A 23647-nucleotide genomic window follows, 5' to 3' on the forward strand; every position below is an offset into this window, starting at 1 on the left:
AGGATGTGCTACTCTAGCTTTTATTCAGCTATGCCTGCTTTGGGTTTGTGCACTCAGATTCCTGGACAGCTAATTGCTACCCCACACCTTTAGGATTTAACTTGTGGAGCAGTAACATTTCTGTCCTGCCCCTAACTGAGAGATGTCCCATGAAAATATTGAAAAGACAACAGGCAGGAGCAGCCCTGCTTGTCCTCTGGAAACCCTGCCCAGCAACCCAACCAAGCTGGGGACACCTTTCCTCTGTCAGGGCCAGAGCAATTCAGGCAATGTGGATGGAAAGGGAAGCCAATCTGTCACAGTTTAAGTCATATGAACTGCTGTGGATAAACCTGAGCTCTGAGAAAACAGAATTTGGGCACTTCTGACCTAGATGTCTTTATAGCTCAGACTGCAGACACTGATATTTGACTGAGTCAGGCTGGAGCTGCAACTCAGCAGTGGCTCTGACTCTCTGGGTGACTGTGGCATACAACACCGTAAAATCCCAAATGGTTGTAAAGCTATTTTCTTAGGGAATTGGGATTTCACTGTTTCAGGCAGTGATTGGCTAATCCATCCCCAAATCTCAGTAATTCTGCTCTGATCAGTGTCTAAATTTGCATTATTCTTTAACCACTCCAGTTTTAAATATGCATGAGTGGTTAGACCTGTGGGATATTCATCAGCCAAAATATTTTTGGGTGAGGAAAGGTGAAGAAATGTGTTTCCTGGGCTGTTGGGGTTCACTCCATCTAGCTATAGACCCTTGTCGATACGATACTTCATAGACAAAGGTAAAAGATTAGAGAAGTGCTCTCTTCCACATGGGAAATGTTGTCCTTTATTCCAAGGCAAGGAGAGAAGATGAGAAATGCCTCTCCAAAAATACCAACAGAGTCCACAGATTCACTTCACTTTTGCCAAATTGCTCATGCTGAAAAAAATAATGATTGGGAGATGTCAGTGTTTGGGCTGTGAGTGCTCCAAGGGGGTTTCCAAATCTCAGTTTGAAACTACTGGAGCTTTTTCTCCTTTTGATTTGTCTTTCCACGCCCTTAAGATGGAACAGTGATAAAAATATCACTTTTGACCCCAAATGATTTGTAGGAGAAAAGATTTATTTTTTTCTTTTCAAAGTGTTAATCAACACTTTGCTTACATCTAGTCAGAATATTCAGTGAACCAAAACCACTCCACAAACCCACTTTTATTAATGCAGTTCAGCCAGCAGCCTAAAGAGAGCAGTTTTTGTGCAGAAACTCCAATTACTCCCTGCCTGTAAAGAGGCAAGAATCGTAATGGCAACAGCTCTGTACCTGCTCTCAGCTCATTTGTCCCCACATTCAGCTAATTATAAACTCCTGGTGTGATGATGAGGAGGATGAGAGGTGGCTTCAAACCAAGCAAGGGTAGCAGGTGACTCCACCGAGTCACAAAATCAGGTGCTGGACAGAGGGAATCAAACCCCAAAAGTCCTGATCATAAATCTACTGGCCAAGGTGCCAAAGTCACTGCTCTGAATCCCAGGCTCCACAGGCACTTGGGTCAGAGCTCTGCATGGGAAGGAGATCCTTCTCACAGTGCTCCATAGGCTGGGAAAATAATTAAAATTAACTTCTGCTCATGCACACACGTACATGGGACAGGTTTATGGTGAAGTGTCACAGGGTTGTGAAGATGGTGAAGGGTCTCAAGGAGAAGCCATAGGAGGAGCTGCTGGGGTTTGTCCAGACTGGGGAAGAGAGGACTCAGGAGAAGTTGTGGCATTCAGGTTCCTCACAAGGGGAGGTGGAAGGGGAGACACTGATCTCTTTTCTCTGTGACCAGTGATGGGATTGGAGGGAACAGCTGGGGCTGGGCCAGGGCAGCTCAGGCTGGAGCTCAGGGCAAGGCTCTTCCCCCAGAGGGTGCTGGCACTGCCCAGGCTCCCCAGGGAATGGGCACGGCCCCGAGGCTGCCAGAGCTCCAGGAGCCTTTGGCCAGCGCTGCCAGGGATGCCCAGGGTGGGGTTGCTGGGGGGTCTGGGCAGGAGCTGGACTCTGGTCCATGTGGGTCCCTTCCCACTCAAGACATTCCACAATTCTGTGATTCCAAAGCCAATCCTGCTGAATCCAAGTCTGGAACAGTGGGTGCTGCACAGACAGCAACCAGCAAGGCGGTCCATGCCCCAAAAAGCTCAGAATCCATTTAGGAGAGCAAGGACAGCAGATGGCTGGGGACAGATGGGGGAAGGCAAGGGAACAGTGAGCTAATCCCGCTCAGCGGGCTGTGGAGCAGCGGTGTCAGCACACCAGCAGCCCAACTGTTGGCAAGAGTTTGATAGCTATTGTCACAAATGAGAGTTAAAAATAGGGAGACTGGATAATGAGCTCGCTTTTGTAGATGTTTGTGAGGAACTCCTCTCATTTGTGAAGTGGCAGAGATAGAATGAATATAGATGATAATAATAATAATGATAAATTGCACTTTTCTGAGCTGCTTATTAAAAAAAAATGGCGGGTGTTGAGCAGTGATTTCTATTAAGCACTGCCCTGAACTTGAAATTATTCCTACTATTATTAAAGTATTGTCCTAGTTAGTCCACTTCCCCATAATTTCTTTTTAAGTTACACAAAAATGCAGCTCTATCTTCTGTCTTCCTCTGTATTTATACACCTCATATCAAAGTCCACTAATCTTACAAGTGTTAATAGATTTTTATCCTTGCAGTAGCTTTAGGAGATGGGGAAATGCTGCTTTTTTCCATTCAGCAGGATGGGAATTGAGACACAGGGTAGATTAATGGCTTGTCCCAGATCATTTTATAACTGCTTCAGGAATTCAACCCAAATCTCTTACGTCTCAGCTCAGTGCTACGTCTCCTTGCAGTACCCTTCCTACGCACCTTCATGCTACTATTCCAGAATTAGCTGGGACTTGCCACAGAGCTGCTTAGAATTAGTTTGGATTGCTCATTTCATGTCAGGAAAATGCCAATTCATCAGAGGCAAAACACTTTGTAGAAATTTGTTGATTTAAGGGGGGAAAAAAAGGCGTTTTGATAAAGTCAGCTTTTCTTTGGAACAGAATGTGTTGAGTGTTCCGTTTGGAAGGGATCGGTTCAAGATTGTGTTTTGTTTTTCATTACATGTTGAGTAACATACATTCAAAATCAAAATCAAGTGTTTTCTTAAGCTGTGTGTTTTGACTGAGCTGAAATAGATTTTGTAATTTATGCACAAGAGGAAATATCCAAATTCATTTAATACTTTTCTTACAATTTGGAAAAACAAACACCTGCAAACCAGACACAATAAACTGAACGAAAATCATACTATTCCCTGCAATTTTTAGTGGAAATTCAGGAAAGAGTAATCTGAATGCTCAGTTTAATAAGGCCTGTGCCAGAGTCCAGAAATCCTGGTTTTTGCTTTCAGAATTGCTCCATTCTGGTGCCAGACTTTCTAACATATTCCATTGCAACAATTGGGACCTGTAAGCTGAGAAGCTGAAGGAAAAAAAAAGTGATGCCAAAACTCCTCTGGAGAGCAATAGTGTAATATCCAATCCAAGAAAGTCAACTCATATCCCACACCTGACAGTCTGTGCAATATTTCTATTCCAACGTTCATTCCTGGGAAGAGACTTTGTCACCTAAGCTCCACATGGAGTGATCCCACTCCACAGAGCTTGGGAAATGTAAACTACCACTTCTTCTTCCAGTAAAAGAAGCTGAGGTTACCTAATCCTGGCAATTGGTTTATCTTCCCATTTGTCTTGTTCCTCTAAAAGGAGCTTAGCTTTTGGCTGGGCTATTGTGTTCTAAGAGTGGAGGAGCAGAAGGGGTTAAAATCCACAGGCCGTTCCTTCTCCTGCTACATCTCCTGCTGCTTGGATAATGCCAGCCTGCCTGCCAGGACGAAAGGCACCACTGGAGCTTCCTCTGGGCACCACATTTCACCACCACTCAGCTGGATGGAGCCAAGAGATGCAGGGGCAGCTGAAGAGGGGAGAGAAAAGGGACTCTGAGCTGTCACTTGCAAACTCCAGCCTTGGGCAGCTCCACCTTCCTTATCCCCCTGAGTGGATGAGGAATTTGCAGTGGCCATAAAACTCTCTGTGCATGTAATCCCCCTGGTTCCTGCAGCCACTGTCTGACCCCTGCCAGGGCACTCTGGAAGCAGGGTGGCACCTCCCAAGGGTAGCATGGCTCAGGCTTCTGTGGGGGAGCAGAGCTGCAGGTAGGGCCAGGGTGAGCAAAGCCAGCCCCTGATGTGGGCTCCATATCCCTGCAACTCCCTGGGGGATGACTTAGAGGTGAGTTACACAAATCACTGGTCAAGGTATGCAGGGCACTGCTCAGAGTCTGGAAACACCAAGGGTCAGCCCCTTCTGCAGCCCTGCCACCACACAGAGGAGAAGTTAGATGCACTGCACTTCAATTCAGGCTAGAAAAGTGAGCTAGAATGAGTATTAGCCCCAAATAACAGCATTTCATGGGCAGCTTCTGCAGCAGAAGTCGGAAATCTGGAGTGCAGGAAATCTGGAGTGCAGGCTCTGCCATTGCAGGTTCTCCTGCAAAGTCTATTGAAGTCAATGAGCCTTGGGTTGGATCTCATTGCAAAAAGATAATCAAATACCATATTAACTCTTAATTTGGAACAGCGTATTAAATTAGAAACTCACATTAACCTGGAACTGCATTTATATAATGAGAAGATTTAAAATCTGTGTATCATGAAGGTGGGAGAACTCCTACCCAAAGCTGTTCTCAGCAGCCCTGAATCCCAGAGCCAACCTACCTGCAGCACTGCATCTCCACCTATTCCCTGAGCCCTAAGCCTGGGATTTCCACTGGGACAGAAGGATATGTGGAAAATAAAGCCATCTCATCCTTACCAGTATTAATCTGTCAAGCACAGAAGGCTGGTACCAGCCTGACTCCAACCAAAGCCAAGAACTAGAAAATCCCAGAGGATCTTGAGGATCTGCACTGGCATCACAAACACCCTCTCCCATCAGTGCATCAGTCCTGCAACACAGATATGCTAAAAAAAATTAAAAACTGGAGGAATTCAGTCCTTTCTAGGATTAAAGGTCAACACCATCCAGGTCTGAGTATCTCAAACATTGCAGCCCTTTGTTACCCACATTTGAGGCCACCTCTAGCTGGGAGCTTTATTTATCTCCTTCTCTGAGAGTGTTCTGCTCTGTGCTTAATCCATCTCCTGACCACCTGGAGCGTTTGAGAGTCTTGGCTGTGATGCTTGTCTGTTTGGATAGACTCTAAGTAGAGCTGGTCAAAAAATTTTGACAGAACAGTTTTTCGCAGGAAAATGCAGTTCCCTCAAAATCGAAATGTTGCATGGGAACGTCAATTTTGACAAACTTTTTTCGCATTTAAAGTGTCAAAACAAATCAGTTTGATTTTCTCTCTTCATTTCAGTCATATTGAAATGTTTAATTTTGAGGAAATAAACACATTGTTTTTGCATTGTTTCAATTAATTTGTTTTGACATTTTTACATATTGTGTATTGTATTGATATATGTTTAGAATACGTTATTCATTGCATAAAGCTGCTTATTTTATGTATTATCATACAATGCTAAATATTTCCCACAGCATCTTAGTGCTTCAGCACAAGGAACAGAAGATATCAATGATCTCAAATTATTATTGCTTTTAAAATTTTAGGTCGTAAGAGCCTTGTGGGATCATGGTTCTCCTTCATACTGAAGTTTATAAAAAAACCACCACATATCAAAAGGCCAGAATTTCCCAAGGAAAATGTCCATTTTCCAAGCAGCTCTGTCAGCTCAATGACAGCAAAGTACAGCTCCTCTCCCTTCTGCACACCAGAAAACCAACTCCTCTACTTGTTAAGGGAAAAAAAAAAAAAGAAGAAGAAGAAGAAGAAGAAAAATATGCAGATTTTCCCAGAGTGGAATTTGTATGCAATGTTTTCATGAGCATCAGGGATTTAAAAGTCTGAATACCATTGACCTCCTGGGACCTCTGTCTTCCAAACCACTTACGTACTTTTAAAAGATGTATTCCACCTCCTTACTGGAAGTCTACCTGATTTTTTTTTTTTCTTCTGATTTGAAACTACATTTCTGCTCCCCTGCATGTAGCAGAGGAGAATCACTCCCTGTGAATTTGTGAACTTCTGCTGCCACGTCTGTGCAGATGCTGGGGAAAGTGGGTTGAAAAGAGGGGCAAAGCAAGAGGCAAAAGGGAGGGCGAGGAGCTGAGCCTGCAACAAGGCTACTCCATCCATTCCTCACTGCAGGGAGGAAAATGTCCCCAAGGTCCCCTGAGCAGCCACAGGCTGGGTAAGAGAAAGAGGAGGACACAGAGCCCATTTTGAACATGGAGAGAGGCAGGACCCCAGCCAGGCTCTGTGGGATGGGGATGGAGAGAGAGCAGAGCGTGGCCATGCACGACCTCTCTCTTCCCTTTCAGCAGGGTTAAAGAAGTCCCAGTAGACACCAAGGGCTGCTCCTTCCCAAGGAAGGCTCAGCACCCTGGGAGAGAGGGATCAGTCCTCACCACCTCTTCCAGGGAGAGCAGTGGGAATAAAAAGAAGCATCCCAAACTTTTGGAGATTTATTTACAGTGGAAGAGGAGCTTTTCTGCTTTTCCTCTAAGCAGGACATGCCTGGTGTGCCAGGCTCTGTGGCTGGAAATCTGAATTCCCCCATGCAGCTGCTGGGAGTGCACCTCTGAATGCAGATCTGCCTGGAAGTGTCCTCGTGCTCCAGCTGGCCTGTCACTATGGATTACAGCTCTTGGTAATAGTGAGCACTGCTGGAGTCTGAGACTTCCATTAAAAGCTGATGTTTCCACCTCCCCACCCCACAAATGGCTCCATCCCATCCCAGCTGATGTTTCTGTGCTCACGGCCTCATCTCTGGGGTGGGGAAGAAGCAAAGTGCCTCAATTTGTCTCTGTGTTAGGCAACAGTGGAGCAAGTCAAAGGCAGGAAAGGAGGTTTGAGGATGATCAATTTTGAAAACCGTGGGTAATTTACTCGAAAGTTGACCTTACCCCTTGTCACCAGCACATCTGTAGTATTGGAGCCCCATCCCTCTGACAGCAACAGTCAACTGAGCATGGAGTTACCCCCTGGAAGAGTCCTTGAGGGAAATGCTTCATTAGTCCAAGTTACACTGTGGAGTGTCTTTGGAAAGGAGGAATGCTCCTGCAGGGAGATATTGCCCATCTGTGCCAGACACTGCAAATCACAGCGAGCCCTTCATCGCCAGAGGGTCTGAGGGCTGCTGACAGATCCAAAAGAACTGGCATGGACACTTGACCTTTCCTCAGTGCCAGGAGGAGATCACTGACCAGGAAAAGCAGCACATGTTCAACCAGGCTCTACAAAGGGAGGCAAGAAGGTCTGGAAGAACTGAGAGCTATTTGTAAAACAAACAGTGCAGTTTCAGCACAGCCTGTGCAGTTGGCCGGCGTTGCCATCACTCGTGGGCAGGCCCAGGGGTGACTTCCAGTTTGGCAAGGGCCAGGTGCCATCACAGCTCCTCCTGCTCCAAGGGAGACATTCAGAATGAATGCCTACAAGGCTTCCACGGGAATGCTGAGAGATTCACACCTTTGTGGGCTGGGGGAAGGACAGGACATGCTGAGTGGTACTTTAAAGTTTCCCTGGCATGGTGTCCTGCCAAAGGGAGTGAGCAGTCCCCTCTACCAGCCAGCAAACATTCTCCTGCTAGAACTCCTCACCCTGGATGGATCCTGCATGCCTCTGCAGCTTCCCAAAGTGACTTTGAAAGCAATCCAGAGCGAGCATCACATTTGTGTCTTCAACAGCCTGACTCCCAGAAAGATCCTGTGCAATCAGCTGGCCAAATCCAAATCTGAAAAACACCTCCATGGCTGGTCATGATTAATTAATTCTGCTTTGACATTCCCCAGGGCACCTAGCAGCTAGTCAGAGCTGCCAGAGAAAGAGATACTGCTGTGGGAAAGGATAAACAGTCTTTCCTCAACTACAGACATCGAATTAGATAATAAATAGCTGGCTAGATACATAATTTTGTATGAGTGTTAAATTAAATGCAGAACAGGAATACAGCTGGCATATCCCTGTGAAATCAAAGGTGTTGGGAAGGAGTTTCCAAAGAAAGAAGAGTATTTAGAGTCTGCTGTGCTCATGAAGACATAGCCTGAAGTTATCTATCATGGCTTATGTGATTGTTTACAATGACAGCTATTCTTGGACATTTTATTCCTGGTATAATATTCTCAGATCAGAGCAGCTCAAGGAAACTTTCCTCTAATGTACACCTTTGTTTTGTCCCTCCTCCTGCAGACTGGACAACATCTTTGTTCCCACAGGACCAACAGTTTGTCCCCACCAGCTGCCAGCCCAAAATAGGGGCTCTCTTATGTCCCCCTTAAACACTTGAGTCCCCTAAACCCACAGGTTCTGCCCAGATTTTCCCGGGGACCACACGGCAGAAGCTGCAGTGACAAACGGGATCCTGCAGGAAGCTGGCAGGGGTGTGGTGACACCCCAGGCTCAGGTGGGGCCCTGTGGCTCAGAGCAGATGGGGACCCGTGCCAGCACAGCCAGCACAGGGAGAACCATCACCCCTGCCTCACTGGATGTGCATCCACAGCTGATGTTCCTCCAGTGCCCCACGTCCCTGTGCACAAACCCAGCCACACAAATCAAGTGCAGGGTGCCCTGGTCTGAGCTCCTGTCACAGCACAGGGCAGGGGTCTGCTGGTTCCCTTGGTTCCCTTACCCATCTCCACTCCTGGAAGTCTTTGCTTTGGCCCCTGTATCCCAGAGGAGACAAGTCCCACCTTGCAGATATGTTAATGTTCTCCTGAGACATTCAGCTCAAACTCTGCTCCCATTGCAAGGAGGTTTCTGAGCGTGCAGGGGCTTCCTCTGCCTTCCTGCACCTTCATCCAGAGCCTGAAATCAGCTCAGACCATCCTGTTCCCCTTCTTTGCAGCTTTCCTTCACCCACCTTGCTCCTCCTTTCTCCATCACAGCAGGCACAGCCAAGACACGTTATTAACACTTGCCACTTCGTTAGCAATCTTCTCCAGGAGGAGCAGAGGAGAAAAGAGGAAAGCGTGCAAAAATTGGAGAGTCAGGAAAGTTGGATTAAAGGAAGAGTAGCAAAGACTTGAAGGTGTGAATGAGAAAGTGCAGGAGTAGAAGGAGTATGAGACAAATCTAATGGGTGAGAAAGAGATTTATAATTAATCCTCAGGCTGGTGAGAAAGCAGGGAATGAAGTCAAGACCACACTCTCCTCTATATGGCTCTGCTCCTGATTTACTTTGACTTCAGACAGATCTTTTTATTTTCTCCTTTTATCTCCCATCACTCTGGACCCTTTGAGTATCTGTTATTTGAGGTAGGAATTGTCTTTAACTATGTGCAGCAAAAAGGAAACTGCAATCATAGGCACTAAAGGATGCGAGACATTGTTTTTAACACGTCCTAAAATTAGGCTCAGAAAAGTGCTTGGGGATTGTCTGCCAATGTTTATTAATTCAGACTGAATTCATTACATAGTTACTGTCAAAAAGTGGGATGGGAAAAAATTAAAATAATCAAAGTACATGACTGCATTATTTCTTAATGTAAATGCTTCATGATGAGATTCTATAAAAGTGGATCTAGAAGGAAATGTTAAAAAAACCAAAACCGACCAAAAGTTAAATAATACAGTTATGGGGAAAAAAAAAAAGTTATTCATTTATAGAAAATTCAAGTTTTGAAATTATTTTCTACTCTCTTTTCCTTTTAGTCTCAAATATAAAATCTTTTTCATTCTTCCCCTGCTACACTAATTATATTTAAATACCTAAAAGTAATTTTTCCCTTCATTTTTTCTTCCAGAACTAAACTGATGGAAAAAAAAAAAAGAGAAATCATTATTCACCTATTCCTACCAGGAATTTCAATAACTGTCTGTCAGATCTTCATAACAACATGAGGGATCTCAGCAAGGCTGAATTTCTCTGAGTTCCTTAAGCTGGTGACTTTCAGAGTCCTTTGCTGTCTTCTAGGCTAAACCTGCATTCAACAGAGAACCTAAAATGAAATAATTAGATTTACAGCAAAATAGATGAGCAAAGCCCTGTATCAAAAATGAGTGAAAAGTTCCCAGGAAATAATCTGAGAGTGATTTTACTTTTTCTATTAGAAATTGCCATATGCTGCTGGTTTATTTTAAGACAGTGACGCCATCCTTTTTCACTCTCTATTTCTCTGAATTTTTCCTTTTCACTTCTCCTGGTTTTCCTTTTTTTTTTTTTTCCTTTTAATCACCACAGAACCAAACACAAACAGGCATAAAGTTCCTACAGAATATTGGAACATGTGATGTCCAAGTGCTTGTGACATCAAGCCAAAAAAAAAAAAAAGCAGCAGAGCCCCCTCCATCCCTGACTCAAACCCCTGAAGAACACTCAGAATGAGACACAGGCACAGCCTGTCCCAGGGATCCTGCTCCTCAGGCAGTGTCTGCACCCATTTTTGTGTCTGCTTCCTCCAGCACAGGACCCTGCTCACAGCAGTCTTGGTCCTGGAGGTATTCAGGGAAGCAGCACCTGCTCAGCTCCCTGCATGCAGAGGATTTGAAGAAAATTAGGTATGTGTGTAGGAACTGAACATCTAAATATCTCTGGATGTTTCTACATTGCCAAAGATCTCAGCTCGCTGTATTAGTTTGCTCTTGGAGTTTCTCCAGGAGGAGGAAACAAGCTTCCCCTCAGAAGTAACCCAGTTCTGGGTATATTTTGCTTTATTAACATCAGTTTTGGGCAATATGAGCAAGAACAAATCCTCCAGTGGTTTATTGTAATCTTCCACAGTCCTGCAGCACTGTCCCAGCAGATGCTGCATGCTTCAACACTCTGCATGTAGGGCATGGAAAATGCATCTTGAGTCTGAACACAAAAATACTGCATTATTGAGCTGGGAATGAGTCCTCATATCCCTTCAAGTGCCTTGAATTTTGAACTCACACCTAAAAATAAAATCCAGAGTGTGCCTCAGCTCTCCTGTTGATTTCCTTTTCCCGAGTCCAGGCGTTACTGATGGAGGTCTGGAGACCAGAGCTGTGCAAGGGCAGCAGAGTGTGTTTGTCCCCAGCCCTTCCATCCACCACTGCCACTGCACCCGAGGGAGGGTCGTGCCCCAGCATCAAAGGTGTGTCCCTGTGATGTGACACACAAGGGTTTGGGGACTGCACTTCACTGGTGTCAAGGCTTTACAGAAGAGCTGCCTCAGAGGAGCAGCAGTGAGAAAAAAAATGTGCAGCCACAGACAAAATCTCTGCCTTCAAACTTAACAAAGTAATGAGAAGCACTGCAGGAGGATCCACTGGTAGGAAGGACCCATCAGCCTCTTTTGCTCTTCTATTTAATGCAGGCAGCTTTATCATTAATTGCTATTTACTGCAAATGCTGAAGTTGGGGAAAAGATTATTATTAAACAGCAGCCTTGATTCAGCATTCTTAAAGCACAATGCACATGTCTCTGTGTGTGTGTGTGCACTTGCAAACTTCATTTTATATACTGTGCATGTAAAATACTCATTTCTGTGTGCAAGGGAGGCAAACAGATGCAATTAGTGTGTTCTTCCCTTATCTGTTCCACTAAAAGGCCAGGTCTGCCAGTGATCTTAGGCAATGAGGAGAGAGATTAATTCAGGCCAGGTTTCTGAAGAAGGAGCCATTTTATTGGGGTGGAGGGGAGAGAGAGGCAAACCAATACTGCTTTTGCTCAGCACTGGAAATGTAAAGAGTCAGCAGAGCTGACTACCAGTCTTTGGGGAATTATATTTCCTGAGGACTGGGATTGCTGAATTCTTTTTTAAAAATCCCGATTTTCCCTCATGCCAAACTTGGATCCAAGTTCCCTGGGTAGTTCCCATCCCAGCTGTGCGAGCTGGGGCTCAGAGCCGCAGCACTGAAGGGATTCAGCTCCTGTGCATGGAAACACATTTAAAAAGCTCTTCTGCAAAACTCCCAGCCTAAGTGACCTGCTCAAGGTCATATATAACATGTCAGTGACAGCACCATGATTGAACTATCTCACTACAGCGCTGCTTTATTCACACAGTGCTGCTGCATCCCAAAGCAGCCACTGCTGCCTTCCTCTCCTTATCTCATCCTCCTTAGAGACACATCTGTCCTGTGCTCCGTAAACCATAATATACCTGTAGTCTTTTATTCACTATCTGTCACTGGGCAGTTTTATTACAGATCCCTGAATTATCCAGCCTAGACTACAATCTACTTATTCCTGTCAGCCCTTCTCGCTTCCGACCCTCACCTCACCTTTCAGCCTTGTCAGTGTTTTAAGGCTTTCAGGTACTTGAAATGCAGGGACAATTCTGGTTCTCGGGGGAAATCCAGCAGAATTGCACCGAGGCCAACCTGCTGGTCTCCCTCTCTTTCCTAAATGTAGATGGTTGGAAATCAGAAGCTTGCACTGGTTTCTGCAGTCTCATTTGAACCAATCCTTCAAGAATACTAACAGCTGCCATTTTAGACCTCTGATCCCCATTCTTGCTATCCATAAAATTTTATTCCCCTCCTTTCTCTGCTCGTTTCATCAGAAATCAATCTTCCAATAATGCAGGTAAATTGCAGTCCTACCTTACAGCTATTTTATTTTTTTTTTACATGCATGCATCTTTCAGGTGAATTTTGCAGAACAAAAACTCCCTCATCCATCCTTCCCAGCCCAGGCCACGAGCACAATAATCATCACACTTCCACAACATCTCACTGACAGATTTGCACCTGCCACTCACATCTCTCTCTCTTTTTTACCATCCAGGAAACAAAGGACTTGTTCCTCTCGATGTGGCAATTTGAGCATTCACACCTGTCCCACCAGCAAACTTTGTGTTCCCAGCACCAGCTCCTCCCTCCCTACTCCCAGTCACACACCTGTCAGAACTTTATCTCATCTATTGATGTGTTTTCCTCACAGCCACCAGCTGCCCATCCTTCCCACCTTTCTGAAGGGAGCACTGCTTTATTATCTAACCATGGGAGAACAGTTTCTTCCCTGCTCACCCAGAGATGCTCGTGGCACTGCAGAAGTGGCCGTCAGCGTCATCGGCTGAAGCTGAACTTCCCTGTCTGTACTCAACAGCCTTGTTTCTCTTCATCCAACCTCTATCTCCAGCAACAGGAACAGAATGGCTGATGGGAGAGGAAAGTTATGGAGAAAGGCACATTTCTCCTCCCTCCCAGCAGCATGGTGGTGATTGAGCAGGACTGTGCCCAACACATGGAAGACAGAGGGAGTCACCCTGGGACCCTCAGGAGGATGGGACTGTGCAGAAAATATGGGGAGAGGACACAGCTCCATAGATGATTTCTGTCCACCCTGTCACTCCTACCAAGGTGCTTTGGTTAAGTCTCAGGATTTCATGCACCCACTTGTTTCTGTCACAGACTCCCTTCATCAGCTTGGGCAGACTATTTATGACATCTTACAAACACCTTGGAGGCTGATTTTCCAAATGTTCCCCACATCCCATGGCAGTATTTAAGGTCCTGCTTTCTATAATGTCCTGCTACCTTTTGCCACCAACTACATTCAAAATCTGTCAAGGAAAGAGTGCAAACTGAAATGCTTCTACTGACAGGATTTGAATTGTTCTCCATGCCTTGTGCTGCATTTCCTCTGGTACTGAGCAGAGGTGACAGCATTCCCTGTTTCTTCTCCACTGTCCAGGAAGCAGGCTCTTGGGAACAGGGAGCTTGTATCCCTACAGAGCCTGATGCTGGGAGACTCCAGGCTCATCCCAGCTTTGAGCCATCCTGCAGATGCTGCTGCTGATAGAGGAAACTGAGCTGTGCAGCTCAGGGTCACTGCTGCTGACTGTAACCACCCGTTTCATGTCCCACTTCAATATCTATTCTAATCACTGAAATTACTTTTGTGGGAGTTGACACAGAAGAAGAGATTGCTGGATTGATATTCTGTCTGGCATTGATGAAAACCTTTTTATAATACCTTAATCCAGCACCCACAGAAGCAATTTGCTAATCTCTTGCTGACTTAGCTTCCAGCGGGATCGACCATAGGCAGTCACATTACCTGGCCAACCATACTATGTTCTTTTTATGCAGAGAGAAAATGTCCTGCCTGACCCCAGAAGATGGTCATCCTTTGCTTTGAAGCCTGAGACCTGATTACCATTGTCCCAGATTGCAGGGCTGAAAATGCTATTAATTGCTACAAAGTTATGTAGCCTTTTACACTTCAAATCCATCCGGACTTTCATCTCAGCGACATCCTGCATCAGGGAATTGTGCGCCTTCACTATACACTGAAGAAAGGACTATTTCCTTTTAATTTGCTTTAAAAGTTGTGCCCTTTAATTTTGATGTGTCCCCTTGTTCTTCTATCATCAAAGTGTTAAAATACTTCTGATCACGTTTCATTTTAACCTTCATTTACCTTTGTACTGGAACCCGAATGTCCCTCCTCACTCCCAGCTTTCCCAGACTACATGAACTATAATTTCCAGGCTTCCCTTATTTAACTTGTTAATATTTGTAAAGCAATTTAAAATGTATTAATATGGTTCAATTATAATATCACTTCTATTTTCCATCCTTCCTTTTAATGTCTCAAGTGTCCATCTAATTTGCCATCAATCTCCATTGATTCTCCCTCTGATGATATGTTAGTCTTTATAATATCCCGGGGAATATTTCTTCTGCCTTCCTGACCAGCATTTTGGAACAAAGAAGCTGCATACTGATGAACCATAAACATGATTCACTCTGCACTCGGCGTGTGTATGGATTTGCTGTTGCTTGGGCTTTGGTCTTGGAAATCAGTTTCCTTATGTCCATGGGGCTGTAATTAAAATTTGTCTGTGTGATTCCAGTTTCAGGATCGGGCTCTTTGTGGTTCTGATTGCTCTGGGTTGGTGGCAATTGAGCCCAGGTATGAAAAAAGTCTGTGTTTGATAAACTTTGAGCAATATCTGAGAACTCAGTGACAGATCCTGCAGCAGTAAGGCCTTTGAGAAAGAGGAGTGATTTTGACATCTATCCAGTCAAAGAGAGGAGAAAATTGAGATATGGTTATTCACCCCTTCTCTTTCTCACAGAAAGCTGGGCGACCCCAAAAGAAATTATGTGGTACTAGATCTAAACCCCCTCCCAAAAATACTTCTACAGATAACTCGTAACTTACTCCATTACTGCAGAATGTTATAAAAACACAAGGCATGAAAGGAATCAATAAAGAAATAGTCACACACAGGATATTCCATCTGGCACTGCAGATGACAGTCCTCAGACAATCACTGACTTTGCATGTCCCCACACAGCTGAAAGGTCATCCCAGGAGTGGCAGCGCTCATCCATGTCTTTCTGATCCCTTTAGTGTCCTACTGTTGTGGTTAGAACACTTCTCAGTTTTTTCCAGTCTTAACAAGGCCCAATCCAGCTTCATCAGCAAAATAGATCCCTCCTTCATCCCTCATCCTCCAGCAAATTCCCTGAGCAACACTTCCAGCTCCAATCAGTCTTTTCACCTTAACTCTTCCCCCAAAAAACAAAAAGGATTGATGCACATGTATCTCTAATTGTACAAAAGGGTTTTATCTAAATATTTCTAAACTCAAATTTCCACTTTTTGGTTACTTTAGGTAAATATTGTGGGAAAATCCTAACTGGTCTCTTTTCCCTGGTTGACCAGATTTATCTATTCACTGCCTAAAACATGGTCCATCATTCTAAAATACTTTACAGTTCTCTTTTAGGAGAGTGGAAATGGCAGATAAATACATTATCAGCATTCTCCAGCATAAAACAGCAAAGCCTGGAGTTGTTTTGCAGAAGCAACTCCGAATTTGGACGACATGACAATAAGCAATTCTAGAAATAGCTGCTCGTCTTAAGGCTATGTTATAGGGATCCTTGTTGCTGCTTTCTTCTCTCTGTTCACAATTTTAGCACAAACACTGCGCTGTCTTTGTTAGTTCTTCCCTTTGACTTTCCCAGTATTTCTTAGGCATTCTTCGGTCTCAGCTTGTACCTCCTGAGCTCTCGCTGCTCCCTCAAAACACGCCTTTGATTTTGACTGCAAACCTCGCTCAGCACAGGGCAGTGTGGGAAATGGCTGCAATAACATTCCTGTTCCAGGCAGGAAGGTGGTCTGAGCCAGGAGGGACCCAGAGCCACATATGTACCCCAGCATATGTCTGAGGGCTCTGCTTACCCGCTCACCATCTGTACCTGCCTGAAGAGCAGCCACGCGCCAAGAGCAGCCCGGCTGCTCCAGCACCCGCGTCCTGCCTTGCTGGTGTCTGTTCCACTGATCCCAGAAGTCCAGCTAAGGATTCACACCTGCTCATTCTGCTCCTCCTGCCTGCTCTGAATCCCCAGCCTCCTCCCTGGGGTCACAGCTCATTTCTGTTCATTCTTCCCTGGTTAGTTTGAGTTGCTTTGTAATTTTTCACAAATTTCTTTTATTTATTTTTCTGGTCCCTCAGCTTCACCTGGAATGTGCTGCCTGCACGAAGTGATGGTTTTAAAGCTCACCCTACTTGTCTTCCACCTGCTTAGCAAGTCAGCATCTCAGCTGCGAGGATAAATTACCACAGAGGTCTCCAGTGTTAGCAATGCATCTGACAGCCACACACACAGCTAGGGCAGGGCAAAGAAATGGCTAAATGGGATCGGTTGTGCCGACTCAGGACTTCTGGCCAAAACTGCATCCAAAACCACGATGGACACAGTGGAGTCCAGAGCACAGGCCTGGTTCTAAATCACACTCTAAATCAAAGCCTAAGAAAGAGATCCTCACTCACCACAGAGCCAGTTAACAGCCCTGGCTTCGACAGGCTGCAGTGATTTACAGCAAGAGGCTGCGAGCTTTCACAGGAACTTGCTGTACAACATATTCCAGCTGTAATATGCAAAGGTATTAAAGTCCAGGCTGTTAGAAGAGCTGTCGTAGGCTTCAGGATGTATCTTCTCTAAATATGGGTAAAGGATGTACTTCCTATCAGGATAGAAATGAGACAGGTCCCAGGCATGAAAAGACTACAGGATCCAGAGCTACTCTACTGGAAATTGGGAGCATGGAGAATGGATGGGAGGGAGAGCTCCCTCTACTCCTATATTCTCTTTTGATATCCAACCAGAATTCAAAATTGTTGGGGTTTTGTTGGTTTTATGGAGCTTCTCTTATATGTGAGAACCTCTCATAGCTTGGTTTGCAAGCTTGGTGTGTCAGCTGTGAGCTGACTTTGCTGTAATTCATGACTGTCTGGGAGGGAAGATGCCTCTGTGATGGAAATACTCCACCAAACAGTGCCCACTGCTAACACACACACACACACACACACACACACACAGGGAATTGTTCTAGGGCTGCAAAGCTCTGCTGGTGCTTCTGGCATGTCAGTTTCTACCTCTGGCCAGCATTTCCATCATTGAACAACAGCATGTGTCTGGCAAAGGCAATTCACTCCATCCTCCTCTGCAGGTGACCCTCTCTAGATTATTCACTCCTCTATGACTTGTTCCTATTGCCACTGGAAGAGGTGATCCATCAGCAGTGCAACTGGTTGTTTTTCAGGAACAGGAGCCAGGAATCACATGCGTGAGAGTTCAAGCACTGGGGAATGCTATGCCAACACCCAGAAACCTGCCACCACCACGGGTGCCACCGTGGGTCCCACTCAGGCAGGCCTGCAGCAGACACAGCAGCAGCTCTGTGCAGAGCTGAGCTCTGCCAGCTGCGCCATGCAGGCAACAATAAAATGGATGTAGAACACATGACTTCAGAAGAACAAATAGCAAAAACAAATAAGCATCTTTCTCCTGTGAAGCTGCTTGCAGGTCCTGCCTCAAGGCTGCAGGAAAACAACTCCCCAAGCAGGGGGCTGTAAATGCTGTGTTAAACTCCCCAGCCCAGGCTCAGGGGAATCCTGTGCCTGACTCTTGTTTTCTTTCCAAAATTACATGTTCATATACCCAGTTTATGCCACCTCCACATGGGATGTGATCCAGCATTCCTGAAATAAACTTAAGTCCTTCAATAGCCTTCAGTTCACTCTAAATCAGCTGCTCCTCTGATTTCTGCTCTTTCTCCCGTTCCTCCCTCCCACTAGTCAGGACTTTTCCTTCCCTGGCACTGCATAGTTTAGCTCATCAAGCCAGCAACAGCTGTCCTGTGCCTATTCCAAACCCTGGGAATGTCACCTCATTTGTCTGGTCTATCTCTGCCCATCCTCTCTCCAGACAAAAGTACCTGGTAGGTATATCCACTTTGCTTCCCCAGGTCTCTCTCCTTGAAAACATTTCCCTTTTCCACACCACCTGCAGCCACAAGCCCTCTGCAGCCCTGGCCAGACGTGCTCCAGGCCCAGCACATCAGCTGGCCATGGCCGTGCAGAGGCACAGCAGGCAGGGGAAAACCTTCCCTGGCATCCAAGAACACTCTGGAGCACACACATTGCTGGGAGGAGATATTTTAGCCTGACTCAGCTCAGCACCATTCCCTAACTTGGCATCCTGCTCTGGCAGCCATCTTCCAGGGGAGAGGGAGAACAGCAGGACCAGTCCCCAGTCCATGGATCTGTTCAGAGGCCAGATCTGTGTGTGTGGATATTCTCCCTTTCTGAAAAGCTGCTCTATGTGGCCTGAAAGGAAATGGGCCAAGGTCCTTACAGTTGTTAAAAATCTCATGATACTTTTGCAAGCAGGATGGTGTAAATCAAACAACTGGGCACAAGCTTCCTCGGTCTGGGTAATTTATATTCTGCCTCACTAAGTTCATCTCTGCACTTCCAATGCATGAAGTGATTTTTCACTTCCCCTGTAGTATTTGCTGGCACGGAAAAGCTGCTGGGCTCTGTCCCAGAAGTAGCTGCATTTCATCACCGGGTGAACGATCCCTGCTCGCACCGGGCCGGCTCCCCGCAGGCTCTGCTCGCCCGCGGCTCCGAAGCGGGAGGACGCGGCCCGCACCCGTCCAGCCGCCCCTGGGCTCCAGGAGCAGAGCCCCGCCGCCCCTCCGCCTTATCCCCGCTGGGAACGGGCCGGGGGATGCAGGCAGGGATACAGGCAGGGCTGAGGGCTGGGATGCGGGAAGGGATGTGAGAAGGATACCGGCAGGGATGCGGGAAGGGATGCGGGCAGGGATGCGGGCAGGGATGCGGAAGAAGATCTGCCGGGGATATGCCGGGGAATGCAGGCAGGGGTGAGGACAGGAATTCGGGCAGGGGTGCGGGCAGGGGATGCTGCCGGGGAATGTGGGCAGGGATGGTGCTGGCAGGGCTGAGGGCGGGCAGAGCTGATGATGCGGGTAGTGGTGCTGGATGGTGCTGCGGGCACGGATGGATGGTGGTGCGGGCACGGATGGTGATGCGGGCAGGAATTGATGGTGCTGCGGGCAGGGCTGGATGGTGCTGCGGGCACGGATGATGCGGGCAGGGCTGGATGGTGCTGCGGGCACGGATGATGCGGGCAGGGCTGGATGGTGCTGCGGGCACGGATGGTGCGGGCAGGGCTGGATGGTGCTGCGGGCACGGAGGATGCGGGCACGGATGATGCGGGCAGGGCTGGATGGTGCTGCGGGCACGGATGGTGCGGGCAGGGCTGGATGGTGCTGCGGGCACGGAGGATGCGGGCACGGATGATGCGGGCACGGAGGATGCGGGCACGGATGATGCGGGCAGGGGTGCGGGCGGGCCCCGCTCCGCGCCCGGCGCTGCGTGGAGCCACAGCGCCCCCTCCTGGGGCCCGGCGGCACCGCCCGCCCGCCGCTCTGGCGCAGCCGGGCTGAACGGGGCTGAGCTGGGCTGAATGGGGCTGAGCCGGGCTGAACGGGGCTGAGCTGGGCAGAACGGGGCTGAGCTGGGCTGAACGGGGCTGAGCTGGGCTGAATGGGGCTGAGCCGGGCTGAACGGGGCTGAGCTGGGCAGAACGGGGCTGAGCCGGGCTGAATGGGGCTGAGACGGGCTGAACGGGGCTGAGCCGGGCTGAACGGGGCTGAGCTGGGCAGAACGGGGCTGAGCCGGGCTGAATGGGGCAGAGCCGGGGTGAACGGGGCTGAATGGGGCTGAGCCGGGCTGAATGGGGCTGAACTGGGTGAACGGGGCTGAACCACGCTGAACGGGACTGAACCAGGGTGAATGGGACTGAACCGGGCTGAACGGGGCTGAGCCGGCCTGAGCGGGGCTAAACCGGGCTGAGCGGGGTTAAGCTGGGCTGAACGGGGCTGAACCGGGCTGAGTAGGGCTGAGCCGGAGTGAGCAGGGCCGAGCTGGGCTGACCCGGGCTGAACGGGGCTGCGCGGGGCTGAGCGGGGCTGAGTGGGGTGTGTTCCCTTTTTTGGGGGGGTCCCTCCCTGATTTCCCACCCCCAAACGCTGTGTCTCACAGTGCTCAAGGGTTCTTCACCCTCATTTATGTTCTTCAGCGATTTTTCCCAGCCCTCCCCGATCAATTTTTTCCTGCTTTCTCGACATCTCTGCATCAGCTGTAAATACCAAGTCCTGGGTAAAGACTAGAAATCCCCATCCCTCCTGGAGGTGGGCAGGGAGTTGGGTGCAGATCCTGGTTCTGGAGTCAGCTCCTGCCATGCTCTCCCGAGCAATGCACCTGGAGAAGGTGGTGGGGCTCCTGCCTGCACGAAGATGGGAGGATTTGGCTTTGAACTATTTCTGTCACACACACAACAATGACTATTGTCTGCTGGCAGACCCATTCCCACGGAGTGTTTAGCATCCGCCTTACACATACTTCCAACGTAGTAAACAGTGGTGGTTAGGAGGGAACAGAGAAAAATCTCATGCCATTTGTTTTGGGACACATTTTACCTAAAACAAGCTAATTCACCGTATATTCCTTCTCTCCAAAGTTTTAACACAGACTTTGGCCAGCCTCATTATATTCCCGCTCTTGGAGGCTTGTCTCCTCACTAGGCCCTATGGAAAGAGGGGAAGAGGAGGAAGGTCAGAGGGGGATGTTAAACACCTCTAACACCAGTGACATCACCTCCCCTGTGCCCGCTCTGTCGTTTCTGATCAAAGGGGCATGCAAAGGGAGTATCTGTCCCCTGAGGATGGGAGGGTTTTTCTCTGAACCAGGGTAAGACTGAAGTGGAGCCTTGCATTGTGTGTTTTAGCCATAGATGTATGTGTGGCTCTGCTCACACACATTTAAATGCTATGTAACTCCAGCGGAGCTCTGCCCATACTCTCAGACTCCAGCTCTTGATCAGAGAAGGCACGATGAGTATGGAAATGCCACCGCTCCCCCAGCCATTTCCCTGCTTCCCTGACTGCTGCTCGTCTGCCTTTCCAGTAGTGAAATCATTCCCGAGTCCTGGGAATCTGCAAAGAGCCATAAAACAAATGCAGACACACCAAATGTAGAGGGTTTTCTGCTGAGTTGCAAAGGGCTTTGGAGTCAGACAAACCCCAAATCAATGCTTGGAGCCAACTACAAGAGAGAAAGCTACACTGGAGGAACAAACCACCTACAGCGAGCCCTGCAAAGAAGACAGCATGTGTGTGCTCATGCGAACTTCTGAAGGTTTGATTTACATAATAAGAATATCAATGCAGCTATTTCTGCCCGTTCAGGGTGTGTGGATCCCACCTGTGTGGCTGAGCGTGCGGGAGCTGCGGGGCCGCAGAGCTTGGAGAGGGGTTTGCCTCCACGGCAGAGCGAGCCCGAGGTGCTGTGTCTGAGCCTGGGGTGGGCTGTGAGCTCCACAGCATGTGCTGGCTGTGCTTGGCGTGTACATGCTCCAGGGAGACCACGGTGGCTTGTCTGGGGTGTGTGGGAGGGAGATAGTCCAGGGCTGTCTGTCTGCTACTCGCAAGCAGAGCAGATCGATATTTTTCCTTTATAAGGAATTTTTTTTCAAAAGCCTTTCATGTTCCTTACACCAAAGCCACATCTCCTCTTTACTCGCTCCCTCCTCCTCTCACTGTCTCCCAAATACTTCTCTACAACTCCTGGGAAAGCAGATTTTCTGCCATGAACACATTATTATTATGCAGCCAGATGAGCAGCCAGAGTAAAGCATAAAGGACCCTTCTGTCCTGCCTAGTGCAGATGTCAATCACACGGCTAAATTCAAACACCAATTCTGCCAGCATTTCATCTGCTGCTGGGTTCCCTCCATGAAGAGGAGACTGCATCCAAGAAGTGACACCTCCTCCCCTTCCCCACTCTCTCGTACCAGCACGGGGGAACTCTCCAAAGCCAAAACGCACACACCTATCACCCTCCTCCTCTCTCCAGGTGGTCTCTGGGGCTTTAGACCCAGCCTGTGCTGGACCCCGGGGATGATGCAATGGCATGGAGATGCCCTCCGTCCCGCCATTCCACAAGGACTGGGAAAAGGCAAAGTTATGCTCCACACCAGCCTCACAAGCAGCACCAAACGGGGAAATGAATGTGGGGAAAATCCATCTCCAGCACCGTGGGGTGCAGCTCCCCGCCATGCCTACCCTCCCCCGGCTCTGCCGCTGTCTCCCATCCCCGCTGGAAGTAGAGGCAATCAGCCCAGTGTGGGATTCGAGGCGACAGACTTTCCTTTTCCTCCGCGATTTGCTTGTCACTTGCGAAAGCGGAGCAGCGGATTAAGTGGAGATGACACCATCTCCTTGGGGACGGTCCCCCCCTGCTCCGGGATGTATCGATACTCCGGAATACAGATGGATCCCGGCTGCCTCCCACCCCCACCGCCACCCCGCCTCGCCGCCAGCCCAGCCGCGCCGGGGCTGAACCCCAATTCCCGGCCATCCTCCGGGGGGTAAAAAGCAGCGCTCCATCCTTCCCCGTGCGCGAATGTCGGCCCCTCGCTCAGCACCACGGAGCCGCGGGACCCGGCCATGCATGCCCCCTGCTCTGCCCGGGGCTGTTACACAACGCGGGCAGGACGGGGGAGCCGGCCCCGGGCAGGGGCAGCGCCGCAGCCGCAGCGCAGCGCTCGCCTTACCTGATGCTAATGTCCCTCTGTGGCGGAGATCGGCTCGCCCGTGGGTTTTATTCGGCTCGGTAGGAACTTGTGGGAGAGCTTCTCTGTCCAGCTCGCATACTGGGTGCGGGGCTGATGCTGCAGGCGTGAAAATCCTGGGGCTCTAGCAGTCCTTTTCATGCTCAGACAGAAAATCCCCTTCCTTGATCCAGATCGCGGGCATTAAGGGCAGAGGCAAGGAAAAAAAAAATTCCGCTTCTCCCTTTCTTCCTTTTCCTTTTTCTTGCTTTTTTCCCCCCTTCCTGTGCCCCCCCTCTCTTCTGCTGCTCAGTTCGTAGCCATCGGGGGAAAGAGCAGAGGCAGCAGGGAGAATGGAGAGGGGGTTAGAAATAAAAATGAAAAGAGCTCCAGGAGGGAAGCGAGAGGCTGGGCTTGCCACCGGGGGAGGGGCTTGGAGCGGGCTAGAGAGGATGAATGGGGAAGAGGAAAGCAAGGCGGAGCCCCAGCTTGGCCATTTTATTCTAAGAAGTGTTTTGTACATAATTAGAGAAGGGGAGGGGCCGGGGGCAAAAAGGAGGGACTTAAGCTCCGGCCAGACGGAGCCTGGGCCGTGGGAAGGGAGGGTGAGACCGGGAAGGGCCGCGGGATAGAGCTGCGGGAGGGGTCCAAACTTGTCCGCCCAGGGGGGATCCGAGGGGTTTTGGGGG

The 23647-nt window shown here is 48.4% G+C and overlaps 1 protein-coding gene across 1 annotated transcript in view; it reads right to left on the reverse strand.

Annotated features, from left to right (window-relative positions):
• The window catches only part of BRINP1 (BMP/retinoic acid inducible neural specific 1), an 88478-nt gene extending 65106 nt beyond the window's left edge, over positions 1-23372 (reverse strand). Inside the window, exon 1 of the mRNA XM_064393284.1 lies at positions 22962-23372. The gene's annotated coding sequence lies outside the window, so the exon portion shown is untranslated. The remainder of the gene's footprint in view (positions 1-22961) is intronic.
• Positions 23373-23647: the final 275 nt, after the last annotated feature.

The sequence above is a fragment of the Passer domesticus genome, chromosome 18 (assembly GCF_036417665.1).
Source record: "Passer domesticus isolate bPasDom1 chromosome 18, bPasDom1.hap1, whole genome shotgun sequence".
Classification (NCBI taxonomy): Eukaryota; Metazoa; Chordata; class Aves; order Passeriformes; family Passeridae; genus Passer; species Passer domesticus.